Source organism: Hippoglossus stenolepis, chromosome 10, assembly GCF_022539355.2.
Source record: "Hippoglossus stenolepis isolate QCI-W04-F060 chromosome 10, HSTE1.2, whole genome shotgun sequence".
Taxonomy (NCBI): Eukaryota; Metazoa; Chordata; class Actinopteri; order Pleuronectiformes; family Pleuronectidae; genus Hippoglossus; species Hippoglossus stenolepis.
Genome location: NC_061492.1, coordinates 26,411,471 through 26,425,496, shown reverse-complemented (window position 1 = coordinate 26,425,496; position 14,026 = coordinate 26,411,471). Strand labels below are relative to the sequence as shown.

The 14,026-nt window shown below is 44.7% G+C and overlaps 7 non-coding genes and 3 pseudogenes across 7 annotated transcripts; all 10 read left to right on the top strand.

Annotated features, from left to right (window-relative positions):
* The first annotated feature begins 523 nt into the window (after positions 1–523).
* LOC124853620 lies at positions 524–632 on the top strand. The gene has a single exon (XR_007033960.1). It is a non-coding gene; the product is annotated as a U5 spliceosomal RNA (small nuclear RNA).
* A 176-nt stretch (positions 633–808) lies between these two features.
* On the top strand, positions 809–996 carry LOC124852941. Its single transcript, XR_007033357.1, has one exon. It is a non-coding gene; the product is annotated as a U2 spliceosomal RNA (small nuclear RNA).
* Positions 997–1,491: 495 nt separating this feature from the next.
* Positions 1,492–1,604, top strand: LOC124853739. The gene has a single exon (XR_007034078.1). It is a non-coding gene; the product is annotated as a U5 spliceosomal RNA (small nuclear RNA).
* Positions 1,605–1,777: 173 nt separating this feature from the next.
* LOC124853035 lies at positions 1,778–1,955 on the top strand (annotated as a pseudogene).
* Positions 1,956–2,708: 753 nt separating this feature from the next.
* On the top strand, positions 2,709–2,893 carry LOC124853017. Its single transcript, XR_007033428.1, has one exon. It is a non-coding gene; the product is annotated as a U2 spliceosomal RNA (small nuclear RNA).
* Positions 2,894–6,549: 3,656 nt separating this feature from the next.
* LOC124853139 lies at positions 6,550–6,728 on the top strand (annotated as a pseudogene).
* A 1,775-nt stretch (positions 6,729–8,503) lies between these two features.
* On the top strand, positions 8,504–8,676 carry LOC124853128 (annotated as a pseudogene).
* Positions 8,677–10,415: 1,739 nt separating this feature from the next.
* On the top strand, positions 10,416–10,609 carry LOC124852981. Its single transcript, XR_007033395.1, has one exon. It is a non-coding gene; the product is annotated as a U2 spliceosomal RNA (small nuclear RNA).
* A 1,759-nt stretch (positions 10,610–12,368) lies between these two features.
* Positions 12,369–12,552, top strand: LOC124853102. The gene has a single exon (XR_007033479.1). It is a non-coding gene; the product is annotated as a U2 spliceosomal RNA (small nuclear RNA).
* An 803-nt stretch (positions 12,553–13,355) lies between these two features.
* On the top strand, positions 13,356–13,539 carry LOC124853112. Its single transcript, XR_007033481.1, has one exon. It is a non-coding gene; the product is annotated as a U2 spliceosomal RNA (small nuclear RNA).
* The last annotated feature ends 487 nt before the right edge of the window (positions 13,540–14,026 follow it).

Sequence of the window (14,026 nt, the reverse complement as noted above, 5' to 3'; positions counted from 1 at the left end):
GCATTGAGTGCGCTGGGCGGTGCACTCTGTTCTTACCTTGTGAAAACCAAACACTCAAACAATTGTCGCGTATCAAAAGTGAATTCTACACTGGCTCAATGAAACTGAGGTAACGACCTGGCACACACAAGTGTGTGAAACCGCTCTGATGGCTCACTGCTTAGTGACGTGACCATGCAGGTCACAATGAGCTTGAACTGGATTCCAAATTGAGTTAGAAGCGTTTGTCAAGAATGGAAACTTGCTTTCACTCAAGACCTTCTGGGAGACTTGGTGAGAAACCAGAGTCAGCATTTTGGAGCGGATGTAAGTGGTTCAGGATGTATTGCAGGCAGGCTTAAAAGCCAATCACAGTAGTCAGGGCAGGAGGTAATAAAGACGTGTATAATTTTGGTTGGCAGATGGGGGCGGGTTGGGAATGTTGCATACTGGGATCTGACATGCGGAAAGCAAAGAGAGGCTTACCGTGAAGGTGGTGACTGTCCGAGAGGCTCCTCTGCTGCTCTCAACAGAGGAGCCATGCTGACTCTGGTTTCTCTTCATAGCCAAGTCTTTCGCCTTTTACTAAAGACTTCCGTGGAGAGGAACAAACATGAGTTGAATATATTTTGGCAGGCTTTGCTGTATGGCTGAGCCTTATGAGGTGTGAAAGTCAAAGAGCTGTCTAGGTCAGAAATCAAGCGCCACAAAGGAGAGCTTGGGCGGAGGTGATAAGCAGCAGCCATTGTTATGCACACCTCTGAGCAGGGTACCACAACAAGTGAGATTTGTGCCAAGAGCTTGGCGTGGACATCAACACTTGGGGCTTTTCGCTACTCGGCCTTTTGGCTAGATCAAGTGTAGTATCTGTTCTTATCAGTTTAATATCTGATATGTCCTCTATATGGACTACATATTAAGCAGATTTTGGCATGAGGGCAGAAATTTGGGGCTTGCTCCTTTCTCTCCACGCATCGACCTAGCATTGCAGTGCCGCTGGGAGGCAGTGCACTCTGTTCTTACCTTGTAGAAAACCAAACACTCAAACAATTGTCGCGTATCAAAAGTGGATTCTACACTGGCTCAATAAAGTGAAGTACTGCCTGCATTCACACAAGTGTGTGAAACCGTCTGATGGCTCACTGCTTAGTGGCGTGACCATGCAGGTCACAATGAGCTTGAACTGGATTCAATTGAGTTAGAAAGCGTTTGTCAAGAATGGAAACTTGCTTTCACTCAAGACCTTCTGGGAGACTTGGTGAAACCAGAGTCAGCATTTTGGAGCGAATGTAAGTGGTTCAGGGATGTATTGCTTAGGCAGGCTTAAAAGCCAATCACAGTAGTCAGGGCAGGAGGTAATAAAGGCGTGTATAATTTTGGTTGGCAGATGGGAGCGGGTTGGGAATGTTGCATACTGGGATCTGACATGCGGAAAGCAAAGAGAGAGGCCTACCGTGAAGGTGGTGACTGTGACCGAGAGGCTCCTCTGCTGCTCTCCAACAGAGGCCATGCTGACTCTGGTTTCTCTTCTGTTTGCACAAGTCTTTCGCCTTTTACTAAAGACTTCATTGAGAGGAACAAACATGAGTTGAATATATTTTTTGGCAGGCTTTGCTGTATGGCTGAGCCTTATGAGTGTGAAAAGTCAAAGCTGTCTAGGTTAGAAATCAAGCGCCACAAAGGAAGCTTGAGCGGAGGTGATGAAGCAGCAGCCATTGTTATGCACCCTTCGACAGGTTTACTCCAAGTGAGATTTGTGCCAAGAGCTTAGGCGTGGACATCCAACACTTGGGGCTTATAAGCCTCATGCCTTTTGGCTAAGATCAAGTGTAGTATCTGTTCTTATCAGTTTAATATCTGATATGTCCTCTATGTAAGACTACATATTAAGCAGATTTTGGCATGAGGGCAGAAATTTGGAGCTTGCTCCTTTCTCTCCACTTGAGCCTAGCATTCCAGTGCCGTTCAGGCGTTTTCTGTTCTTACTTTGTAGAAAACCAAACACTCAAACAATTGTGTGTCTCAAAAGTGAATTCTACACTGGCTCAATGAAACTGATATGACTGGCATACACAAGTGTGTGAAACCGCTCTGATGGCTCACTGCTTAGTGGCGTGACCATGCTGAGGTCTCAATGACTTGAACTGGATTCAAATTGAGGTTAGAAGCGTTTGTCAAGAATGGAAGCTTGCTTTCACTCAAGACCTTCTGGGAGACTTGGTGAAACCAGAGTCAGCACTTTACAGGCGGATGTAAGTGGTTCAGGATGTATTGTAGGCAGGCTTAAAAGCCAATCACAGTAGTCAGGGCGGGAGGTGTGAGTATTTATTTGGATTGGCAGATGGGCAGTTAGAATGTTGCATACTGGGATCTGACATGCGGAAAGCAAAGAGAGGCCTACCGTGAAGGTGGTGACTGTGACAGAGGCTCTCTGCTGCTCTCAACAGAGGCCATGCTGACTCTGGTTTCTCTTCATAAGCACCAGATCTTCGCCTTTTACTAAAGACTTCCGTGGAAAAAACATAGTTGAATATATTTTTGCATGAGCTTTGCTGTATGGCTAAGCCATAAATTGAAAAGTCAAAAAGAGCTGTCTAGGTCAGAAATCCATGCTACAAAGGAGAGCTTGGCGGAGGATGTGCATGTGTATACACACCTACAGAGAGGGTACCACAACAAGTGAGATTTGTGCCAAGAGCTTGGCGTGGACATCCAACACTTGGGGCTTATCAGCTTCTCGGCATGCAGCTAAGATCAAGTGTAGTATCTGTTCTTATCAGTTTAATATCTGATATGTCCTCTATATGAGGACCTAATAACCGATTTTTTGGCATGAGGGCAGAAATTTTGAGCTTGCTCCTTTCTCTCACGCATCGACCTAGCATTTGGTCCGCTGCAAGACAGTGCACTCTGTTCTTACCTTATGAAAACCAAACACTCAAACAATTGCCATATCAAGTGAATTCTACACTGGCTCAATGAAAATTAGAAGTGCTGCCTGTTACCTGAAGTGTGAAACCGCTCTGATAGCTCACTGCTTAGTGTCGTTGACCATGCAAGGTCACAATGAGCTTGAACTGGATTCCAAATTGAGTTAGAAGCGTTTGTCAAGAATGGAAACTTGCTTACTTTCACTCCAAGACCTTCTGGAGACTTGGTGAGAAACCAAGAGTCAACATTTTCAGGAATGTAAGTGGTTCAGGATGTATTGCAGGCAGGCTTAAAGCTATCACAGTAATCAGGGCAGAAGTAAATAAGGCAGTGTATAATTTTGGTTGGCAGATAAGGCGGAGTTGAATGTTGCATACTGGGATCTAGCGGAAAGCAAAGACTACCGTGAAGGTGGTGACTGTGACAGAGGCTCCTCTGCTGCTCTCCAGCAGAAGAATTGTGCAACTCAGTTTCATCTTTACCGCACTGATGCCGCCTTTTACTATGAGGCTTCAGTGAAGACAACGCTGAGTTAACGAATATCATTGTTGTGTGAGCTTCTTCTGTGCGACGTTGTGCAAGTCAACGAAAAATTAAAAAAACAATACAGGTCGAAATCCGCGCCCGCAAAAGGAGGGCAGGCCGAGGTGATGGCAGCGTAAAACATTACCACACTACAAAGCGAATTTACAACAGGTAAGTTGCTAAACTTGGCGTGGACATCTAACAGCAAGGACCCTTAAACCTGGCGTACGGCTTAGATCAATTAAGTGTCATTCTTATCAGTTCAATATCGATATATCATCATGAGACCATGTTCAACAGATTTTGCGGCATAGAGGCGGAAATTGGAGCTATCGCCTCTCGCTGCCTTCATTTGGCATTGCACGAATTTGCCGCTGGAGATGGTGCCTCTGTTCTTGCAACGTAGCCGAGCGCCAGGCGGTTGCTCCAGTATCGAAAGTGATTACCGCCAGCTCCGACAAACGGTAACACATTACAACACCACCACGAAGTGTAACTTCCGAGAAACCTTGCATCTGATATCGCTGGCTTAGTGGCCCGGCTGACCATCCTGCCAGTGCAATGAAACCGACGGTTTGATTGAGTTGGCGTTGTCAGAATAAACTTGCTCACTCAGACCTTCAGGGCTGGTGAAAGCCAGTCCAGCATTTACAGAGCGAATGCCAGTAGGTTCAGAGGATCTTATGACAGGCTTAAGCAATCCACCCAATGATAAGGCAGTATCTAAGCGTCATATTTTGGTTGGCAGCTGCTTTAGATGGCAGGAGTTCAAGATAAATATATTCAGGATCTGTTGTGGGAAGCGAAGGCTACCGTGAAGGTGGTGGCTGGTAAAGAGAAACTACCCTCTGCCATCTCTCCCAGCAAGAGGCCGTGCAGCTCTGGTTTCTCTTCCCTGCGCTGAGTCTTCACTTACCTGAAGAACTTTCCGTGGAAGACAAGCATGATTGAATCCTCTTTGCCAGGCTTTCTTTCTTAGCGCAGCCTGTCTGAAGAGTCAGCCGAAGTCGTGACTCATCAGAGTCAAGTCAGCGCTACTGAAGGCGCGGTGGTAATCATGCAACATCCGTGTTTCGCGCGCACCTCAAACAGAAGTGCCACCAACAGTGAGATTGTATAACGAAACCAGCATTGGAATCAACCGCCGGAACTATCCAGCCTATCATTATGCGGCGCAAGTCAGTGTAAATATCAAACCACGTAATTCATCATCGATGTATCTCTCTCTCGCCGAGAGAAACTCCCTATAAACCAGCCTCCAGGTGCAGCATGAGGAAGCAGAAGTGCAGATATCTTTCTCATCACACTGTGCTCAAACCTAACGTTACCAGTATTCGCCGCTTCCGAACGGTGCCTCATTCTATTATATAAAACCGCTTTCACTCATCGTCGTGCGTCTCATCGTTCCCCATGTCAATGACTGAGGCCTTTGCTTGCCTAAAGTGTGAAATTGCTTCTGTTAGCTCTGCTCCATGGCCATGCAACCATACAGGGTGCCAATAAGAGGCAATTGCAATTAAATTGAGTTCAGAAAAGTGTTTGTCAAAGAATGAGCTTTCCTTTCATCAAGGAACCTTCTCAGAGGAACCATGTGTGAAAACCAAGTCAACATTCCACAGGCAGAATCTAATGAGTTCAGGATATGTTAGCAAGCAGAACCTGAAATAATCACCATTCGTCAAGGCCGGAATGTCTGCAGCAGCCTAATTTAGTTACAGCAGATGAAGCAGAGGTGAGAATCTTCATCAGATCAATATCTGGAAGGCAAGAAACTACATGAGGGTGGTGAAACCAGCCAAAGGAAGGCTCTCTGCCGCCTCCAGCAGAGAGGCCCATGCCCCAGCTCCCAGTTCTCTTCATAACACTGTCAAATCTTTGCATGTACCACAAACTTCCGATGGAAGGCTCAACAGAGAGATTCAAGATATCTTGCAGCAAGCTTTGTGTAGCTGACATATAAATGAAAAGAAAGTCAAGTGACTCTTAGGTCAAATCCCAGCTTCCACAAAGAGAGAAGCTTAAGGCGGGTGATAATAACACTCATCATTCAGCCTTATGCACACCTGAAACAGAGGTACTAACCAATCAGAATTTGTAAACCTGGTGGACATTAACAACTTAGAGATACTGCTTCACTAAGCCTTTTTGCTAAGTCAGAAGTCAGTATCTGTGCTACCTCAAGTTTATGTCAATGTCATCATCTATCCTTCAGACCCACCTGTCACTCAGTCCCTGAAGCATGAGGCCAGCAGAAATTCAGACTACCTCTAACACCTCTCCCATGTCAGACCTAGCATTGCAGTGCACGGCTCAAAGAACGATTTTACTCTGTTCTTAGCTATAAAAGAAAACCAAACCTCAAACTCCGGTATCGGCGTATCTCGCGGTGAATTCTGCGAAAACAATAAAAACGGGAATGCAACAGCTGGCACACTGATGTGTGAAGGAAACCCCGCTCTGAAATGTGCTCGCTGCTTGATAATGACCATGCGGTCACGTGAACTGACGATTCCAGTGCCGGAGTTATGGTTGTCAAAATGAAACTTCACTTTCACTAAGATATTCTAGGAACTTGGTGAAAACTAAATTCAGGCACAGATGAATCTCAAGTGATTCAAGATGTATTAACTCAAACAGACTTAAAACTAATCACATTAATCCAGGGCAGAAATTAGCCAAGTGATACTCACTAAATTTTATCTTGGCAGATAAGGAGGCAGGTTAGAGGAATATTTGCATATAGGGATTGTCAGTGGAAAGCAAGAGAAGACCTCTGTTAGTGACAAACTGTGACCAGGCTCCTCACACTGCTCTCAACAGAAAGGACCATGCTCGACTCGTTTCCCTCTTCTGCACCTGATCTTCATGCTTTACCAAAGCCCTGTGAGAGAGAAGACAACAGCCAGAGGATTAGAATCTTTCTTTTGTGACACATATTGTGGCTAAATATGTGAAAGTCATAACAAATCAACGAAACATCAGGTCGAAATCAAGCGCTTGCAAAGGAAGCGATGAGTGATATGCAGCACATTACTTTATACACCCCGCCCTCTGACAGTGCCAACAAAGTGAATTTTGCCAAGAACTTGGCGTGGACATCAACTGCCGGGTTACATCGCTTCTCGGCCTTTGGCTAAGATCAAATCTATCTGTTCTTATCAGTTAATATCTAAATACATATTACTCTATAGGGCTACATATTAACAATTTTTTAGCATGAGGCAGTGAGCCCACTCTTTGTCTCCCCACATCAAACCTAAATGCAATTCCCTTTAGGAAGCAGTGCACTCATGTGCCTTGTGGCAAACACTCATATTGTTGCGTATGAAAATCGTTCCCTTTACACATCATTGAAAGTGAGGTAAACGACTGCTTTAGAAGTGTGTAAAACTATCTGTTATTTTCTCTTTCTTGTGGCGTGACCATACTGCAGGTCACAATGACTTGAACTGGTTCAAATTGAGTTAGAAGCGTTTGTCAGAGATATATGTTTTACTTTCACCTCAATGTCTGTGGAGAGACTTGGTGAAAATCAGATCAGCATTTAGGCGAATATAGTGGTTCAGGGATGCCATTAGCAAGCAGGCTTAAAGCCTTAACAGTAGTCAGGGCAGGAGATATACTGAGCCGTGTATAATTTTGGTTTTGGCAGATGGGGCGGGTTAGAATGTTGCATACTGGGATCCCCTGACATCGGAAAATGAGAGGCCTACGGCGAAGGTGGTGACTCATGACAGAAGGAGGCTCTCTCACTGCTCTCCAGCGAGGCCATGCTGACTCTGAACCTCTTCATCACTTTTTACAGTCTTTGCATTTACTAAAGACTAAATGAAGAGATCAGCCATAAGTTGAATATTTTTGGCAGGCACATAGTATATTTGGAAGCCTTTATAAGTGTGACAAGTCAATGACACATACAAATTGAAATCAAGCGCCACAAAGGAGGAAAGCTTTGGCGGGGGAGTGATAAGCAGCAGCCATTGCTATGCACACCTAGACAGGGTACCACAACAGTGAAGATTTTCTTTAGAGCTTGCGCGTAGACCAACACTTGGGGTTATTAACTTCTCAAGCCATGCATGCAGATCAGTCATGGTATCTATTAACCCATCAATTTAATATCTGATATGTCCTCTGAGCCTGTGTGTGAATTGCAGCGCGAAGGGGCAGAAATTTGGAGCACTCCTTTGTCTCTACCACCCTTATCGACCCTACTTATTACGATGCCACGGCGGTGCATCTGTGCCGCAGCGAAAGCCGAAACACTCAAACAATTACCGGCGTATCAAAGTGAATTCTGCTGGTTCGGCGAAACTGAAGTGCGGCCCGCAGCACCCACACTGGTTAACGTGAAACCCCATCTCTGATGGCTCTGTTTGCTTAGTGGCGTGACCGCCGCGGTCCCAATCAAGCGCGAACTAGTTGAGTCGAAATTCGGCGATTCCATTAAGAATGGAAACTTTGTTCACTCAAGACACTCTAGAGGCTTAGTGAAAACCCAAGTCTTATTGCAAGAGGCAGAATATTAGTGGATTTCAGAGGATATGTAACCATGGCGCAAAAGCCAATCCACAGTGATCAAGGCAGGAAATTAATAAAACTGTCTCTATAATTTGGATTTGGCAGATAGGAAGGCGGAGTTGGGAATGTTGCGCCTGGGGATCTGACGCCGGAGGAAAGCAAAGAGAGGCCTACCGTGAGGCCAGTGACTGTGACCGAGGATCCTCTGCTCAACTCTCAGCAGGGGCCATCACGCTCTCTGGTTTCTCTTCCTGCTGCCATAAGTCTTTGCCCTTTTTACTACTCAGACTTCCGTGGAGAAGGACAAGTATGAGTTGAATATATTTTGTAGACTTTTACCAATATATGTTGATATTATAAGTATGAAAAGTCAAAAAGCTGTCTGGAGTCAGAAATCAAAGCCTAGGAAGGCTTGGCGGAGAGTGTGAAAGCAGCAGCCATTGTATTCATTCACTGCCTACGGAGCAGATGCCAGCCGATGAGATTATTCTTAAGGAGCTTAAGCGTGGACATCCCAGCACTGGGGCTTAGTAAACACTAGGCGCACATTTCCAGATCTGAAGTGTAGTATCTGTTCTTATCAGTTTAATATCATTATGTGTCTATATAGGGGACACATATTAAGCAGAATTTTTTGGCATGAGGGGCAATGTTTGGAGCTTGCTCCTTTCTCACGCATCAGCTTAGCATTGCGTGCAGCTCAAAGTGGATGCACTCTGTTCTTACCTGTGGCTCAAACACTCAAACAATTATCTAGCGATATCAAAGTGAATTCTACTGGCTCAATAAACTAAGGTATGACCTACTTTTTACACAAGTGTGTAAAACCAGCTCTGATGTCTTTTGTAGTGGCGTGGCCATGAGGTCTGTGACATAATTAGATTCAAATTGATTAAGCGTTTGTCAGATGACTTGCTCACTCAAGACCTTCTAGGAGACAGTGAAAATAAAGTCCAACATTTTGGGCGAATGTAAGTAGGTTCAGGATGTATTAACAGCAGGCTTAAAGCCAATCACATTAGTCAGGGCAGAGTAATAAGGCATTATATATTTGGTTTGTGGCAGATGGGAAGCTGGTTTGAAAAGAATGTTGCATACTGGGATCTGATCGGAAAGCAAAAGGGGCCTACCGTGAAGGTGGTAGGCTGTGACCAGGAGATCCATCTGCTGCTCTCCCAAGCAGGGAGCCATGCAGCTCTGGTTTCTCTTCCTGCCATGATCTTCACCTTTCATGAAACTTCGTGAAGGAAGATAACATAGGTTGAATATATTTTTGTGGCAAGCACACTGTCCAGGCTGAGCCTTATGGGAGATGTGTAAAGTCAAAGAGAGCTATCTGAGTCAAGAAATGCAGCCTACAAAAGAAAACTTAGGCAGGAGGAGTGTCCATGGCAATATTATTAGCTACTACCGAACTTCAGTTCCACTTAAGTGAGATTATTATAGGCTTAGATGGACATCAACACTTACAGGACTTAACAAACCACCATTTAGCCTGCAAGATCAAGTGTAGTGTCATTCTTATCAGTTGTCAATGTATTCCTCTATATAGGACATAATAATACGTTTTTGGCATAGAGGGCAGTAATTTGAAGACCCCACTCATTTTCTCTCCACCACATCATGTGCAATTGCAGTGCCACTGGGAACCATGATTTTTTGCACTCTGTTCTTACTGTATGAAAACCAAACCTCTCAAACAATTGTAAAGCGTAAGAAATGATTACTACACTGGCTCAAGTAGAACTTTGAAGTGTGACCTGGCACCACAAGTCATGCAGGCACGCTCTGATGGCTCACCGCTTTTGCCCCGTGACTATACCAGGATGCAATGGGCTTGAACTGGATTCCAAATTGGAGTTAGAGAGCGTTTGTCAAGAATGGAAGACACTTTCTCAAGACCTTCTGGGAGACTTGGTGAGAAAGCAGAGTCAGCATTTCAGGCAGAATCATAAGTGGTTCAAGGATGTATTGCTTAGGCAGGCTTAAAGCCAATCACAGTAGTCAGGGCAGAGGGAGGGTAATAAGGCGTGTATAATTTTTGGTTGGCAGATGGGGGCGGGTTAAGGAATGTTGCATGCTGGGGATCTGACATGCGGGAGGAAGCAAGAGGCCCGTAGGTGGTGACTGTGACCGAGAGGCTCTCCTGCTCTCCAACAGAGAATAAACCACCAAGCTCTGAGTTTCTCTTCCTCTGTACCAATCCTTTACTTACTAAGAACTTCACGTGGAGGTAGCTTGCAGTTGAATATATTTTTGGCAGGCTTTGCTGTATGGCTATGCAACCTTATGAAGTTATGAAAAGTCAAGAGCTGTCTGAGTCAAGGAAATCAGCGCCACAAAGGAGGCTGGGCGGAGGTGATAAGCAGCAGCCGTTGTTATGCACACCTACTGTTGAGGTTACCACAACAAGTGAGATTTTTGCCAAGAGCTTAGCGTGGACATCAACACTTAGGCTTATCGCTTCTCGGCCTTTTGGCTAGATCAAGTGTAGTATCTGTTCTTATCAGTTTAATATCTGATATGTCATCTCTATGTAGGACTACCTGTTAAGCAGATTTTTGGCATGAGGGCAGGAATTTGGGCTTGCTCCCTTTGTCTCCACGCATCGACCTAGCATTGCAGTGCCGCTTTGGGAGCGGTTGCACTCTGTTCTTACCTTGTAGAAAGGCCAAACACTCAGACAATTGTCGGCGTATCAAGAGTGAATTCACTGTGGCTCAATGAGAAAGTAGGAAGTGGCCTGGCACTGCCGCAGTGTGTGAAACGCTCTGATGGCTCACTGCTAGTGTGTGACCATGCAGGAGTCTAATGGCCGAACTGGATTCCAAATTGAGTTAAGCGTTTTGTCAGAATGAAAAACTGCTTTCACTCAAGACCTTCTGGAAGACTTGGTGAGAAACCAAGTCAACATTTGGAGGCAGACCAGTAAAAGTGGTTCAGGGATGTAATTGCTTAAGCTTAGGCTTAAGCCAATCACAGTAGTCAGGAGCAGGAGAATGCAGCCAAAACCTTCATACTCAAAATTTTAGTTTGTGTGGATGAGGCAGGATTGAATCAACCATACAGGATCCCAGCACTGAAGCGCAAAGAAGAGGCCACCACGCCAACCAGAGTGGTGAGCTGTGGCCAAGAGCTCCTCCTGTGCTCCTCCAACAAGTGTGCTAGCTCAGGTTTCTCTTCTGCGCTGATCTTTGCCCTTTTACTAAAACTTTAATGAAACAAACATGAGTTAAATATATTTTTGTGAGAATTTGCTGTGGCTGAGCTATGGAAAGATATGAAAAAAATCAAAGCTATCACAAGTCAAATCAAAAAACTTCACAAAAGAGGAAAGCAGGCAGAGAGTGTAAATCAATAACAATAATTAACAACCCCTACAGACAGAATTTACAACAAGTAAGTTGTGCAAGAGCAAGTGGACATCTCTAACGTGGGACTTACTAAACTACCTCGCCTTTTAGCATTTGAAAATTAATTACCGTGCATCTGTTATACATCAGATTTAATATCTGATATGTCCTCCTGTGAGACTACATATATCAATTTGCCCCTAACCATAAAGAGGCAAAGTTTAGGAGCTTATCCTTCTTTAATGTCATGCTGACTAACATTATATGGTCTGCATGAAGCAGGTGTATCTCATTCTACCTTGTGAAAACTCAAACACTCAAACAAGTTATTGCGTATCAAAAGTAGATTCTGCTGTGAAATGAAAGTAAGTGCTTGTTACGGCACACTGTGATGTGAAGGCCGCTCTGGTAACCTGCGCCAAACAATCGACCATGCGGGGTCACAACAAGCAACTGGTTAAATTGGTTCAAGCGACGTCAGAATGAGCTTGGCATATCGGTTGTGGGCGCCGGTTGAAAACCAGTCAGCATTTTGGAGAGCGAATGCTGCATAAGTAGTTTCCAAGGGATGTATTGCTTGACAAACTTAAAGCCAAATGGCAATTCAGGGCAGGAAGGTAGCAAAAGGCAGTCATATAATTTTGGTTGCTTGTAGATGGGAGGTGGTTTGGGAGTATTCATGCTCCAGGATCTGACATGCGGAAAAGCAAAGAGAAGGCCAACCATTGAAGAATTGACTGTGACAGAAATCCTCTGCTGCTCTCCAACAAGCCAGCCGCGACTCCTGGTTTCTCTGCTGCAATCTTCATGCTTTATAAAACCATGGAAGAACAATACTGATTCAAATCTCAAGTGCTACAGCAGACTTTACCTCTGTCAAAGCTGAAACCTTATAAGTGAAAAGAATCAAAAGAGCTGTCTGAGTCAGAAATCACAGCGCCTGCAGAAGGCAGTGGAGGTGATAAGCAGCAGCCATTATGCACACCTACGAGCAGGGTACCACAACAAGTGAGATTTGTGCCAAGAGCTTGGCGCGTGGACATCAACACTTGGGAGGTTATCGCCTGGCCTTTTGTGGCTAGAATCAAGTGTGTGTCTGTTCTTATCAGTTTAATGTCTGATATTGGCATGCTCTATATGAGGACTACATATTAAGCAGATTTTTGGCATGAGGCAGAAGTGGGCTTGCTCTTTTTCTCTCCATCATTAGCATTGCAGTGCCGCTGGGAACGGTGCACACTCTATTTTCTTACAACCATGAAGAACTAATACTCAAACAATTGCTTCGCGTATCAAGTAGATTCTACACTGGCTCAATGAGAAGGTAAGTACTGACATAGCACACACAAGTGTGTAGAGCCGCTCTGATAGCTCTGCTGCTTTGGCAGCATTCGACCATGCAGGGGTCTGTGAGGCAGACAGTTCAAAATTAGGGTTTAAAAAGCATTGTCAAGAAAAATAAACTTTGCTTTCCTCAAGACCTTCTGGAGACTTGGTGAGAAACCAGAGTCAGCATTTGCGGGCAGAAGTATATAATGGTTCAGGGATTACAATATTGTAGGCTGAAACTCCACAAGCCAATGCAATGAATCAGACAAGAAATTAATAAAAAAACGTGTATAATTTAGTTGTGGCAGATAGGGCGGGTTGGGAATGTTGCACATACTGGGATCTGACATACGGAAAACAAAGGAGACCTACCGTGAAGGTGGTGACTGTGACCGAGAAGGCTCCTCTGCTGCTCTCAACAGAGGCCATATGACTCTGGTTTCTCTTCCTGCTGCCTAAAGTCTTTAAGCCTTTACTAAAGACTTCCGTGGAGAGAACAAACATGGGTTAGTCTATTTTGGAAGCTTCTGTGTATGGCTAGGCACCATGGTGTATGAAAGAATCAAAAGCTGTCTAGGTCAAATCAAGCGCCACAAAGGAGAGCAGGGCGGAGTGATAACAGCAGCCATTGGCCCATACCTCTCTGACGGTACCACAACAAGTGAATTTATTTTAAACTAAGTAGTGGACGGCATCCAACATGGGAAACTATCACGACTACCAGGCCTTACTAAGCTGAATCAAGTGTAATTATCTGTTCTTATCAGTTTAATATCTGATATGTCCTCTATATAGGAGACTACATAATCACTCTGATTTTGTAGAGGCAGAAATTTAGACTTGCTCCTTTTCTCTCCGCATCGACCTAGCATTGCAGTGCCGCTGGAGCAGTGCCTCTGTTCTTGTAGAAAACCAAACCTCAAACAATTGTATTATCAAGTAAATTTATAAACAATGAAGTGAGTACTTGACGCAGCACACACAAAGTGTGCGAAGCATCTGATGGCTCACTGCTTTTTGTGGCGCGTGACCATACAGAGTCACAATGAACTTGAACTGGATTCCAAATTAGATTGAAAGCGTTTGTCAAAATCAAACTTGCTTTCCCTCAAGACCTTCTGGGGGCGGTGAAACCAGAGTCAGCATTTGGGAGACAGATGTAAGTGGTTCAGGGATGTGTGCTTGACAGGCTTAAATAATCTGAAAGTGAGTCAGGGCAGGAGGTAATAAAATGATGCTTGTAATTTTGGTTTGGCAGATGGGCGGGTTGGGAATGTTGCATACTGGGGATCTGACATGCGGAAGAAGCAAAAGAGAGCCACCGTGAGGTGAGCGGCTGTGACCCGAGAGGCTCCTCTGCTGCTCTCAGCAGGGAGCAGCCATCAACT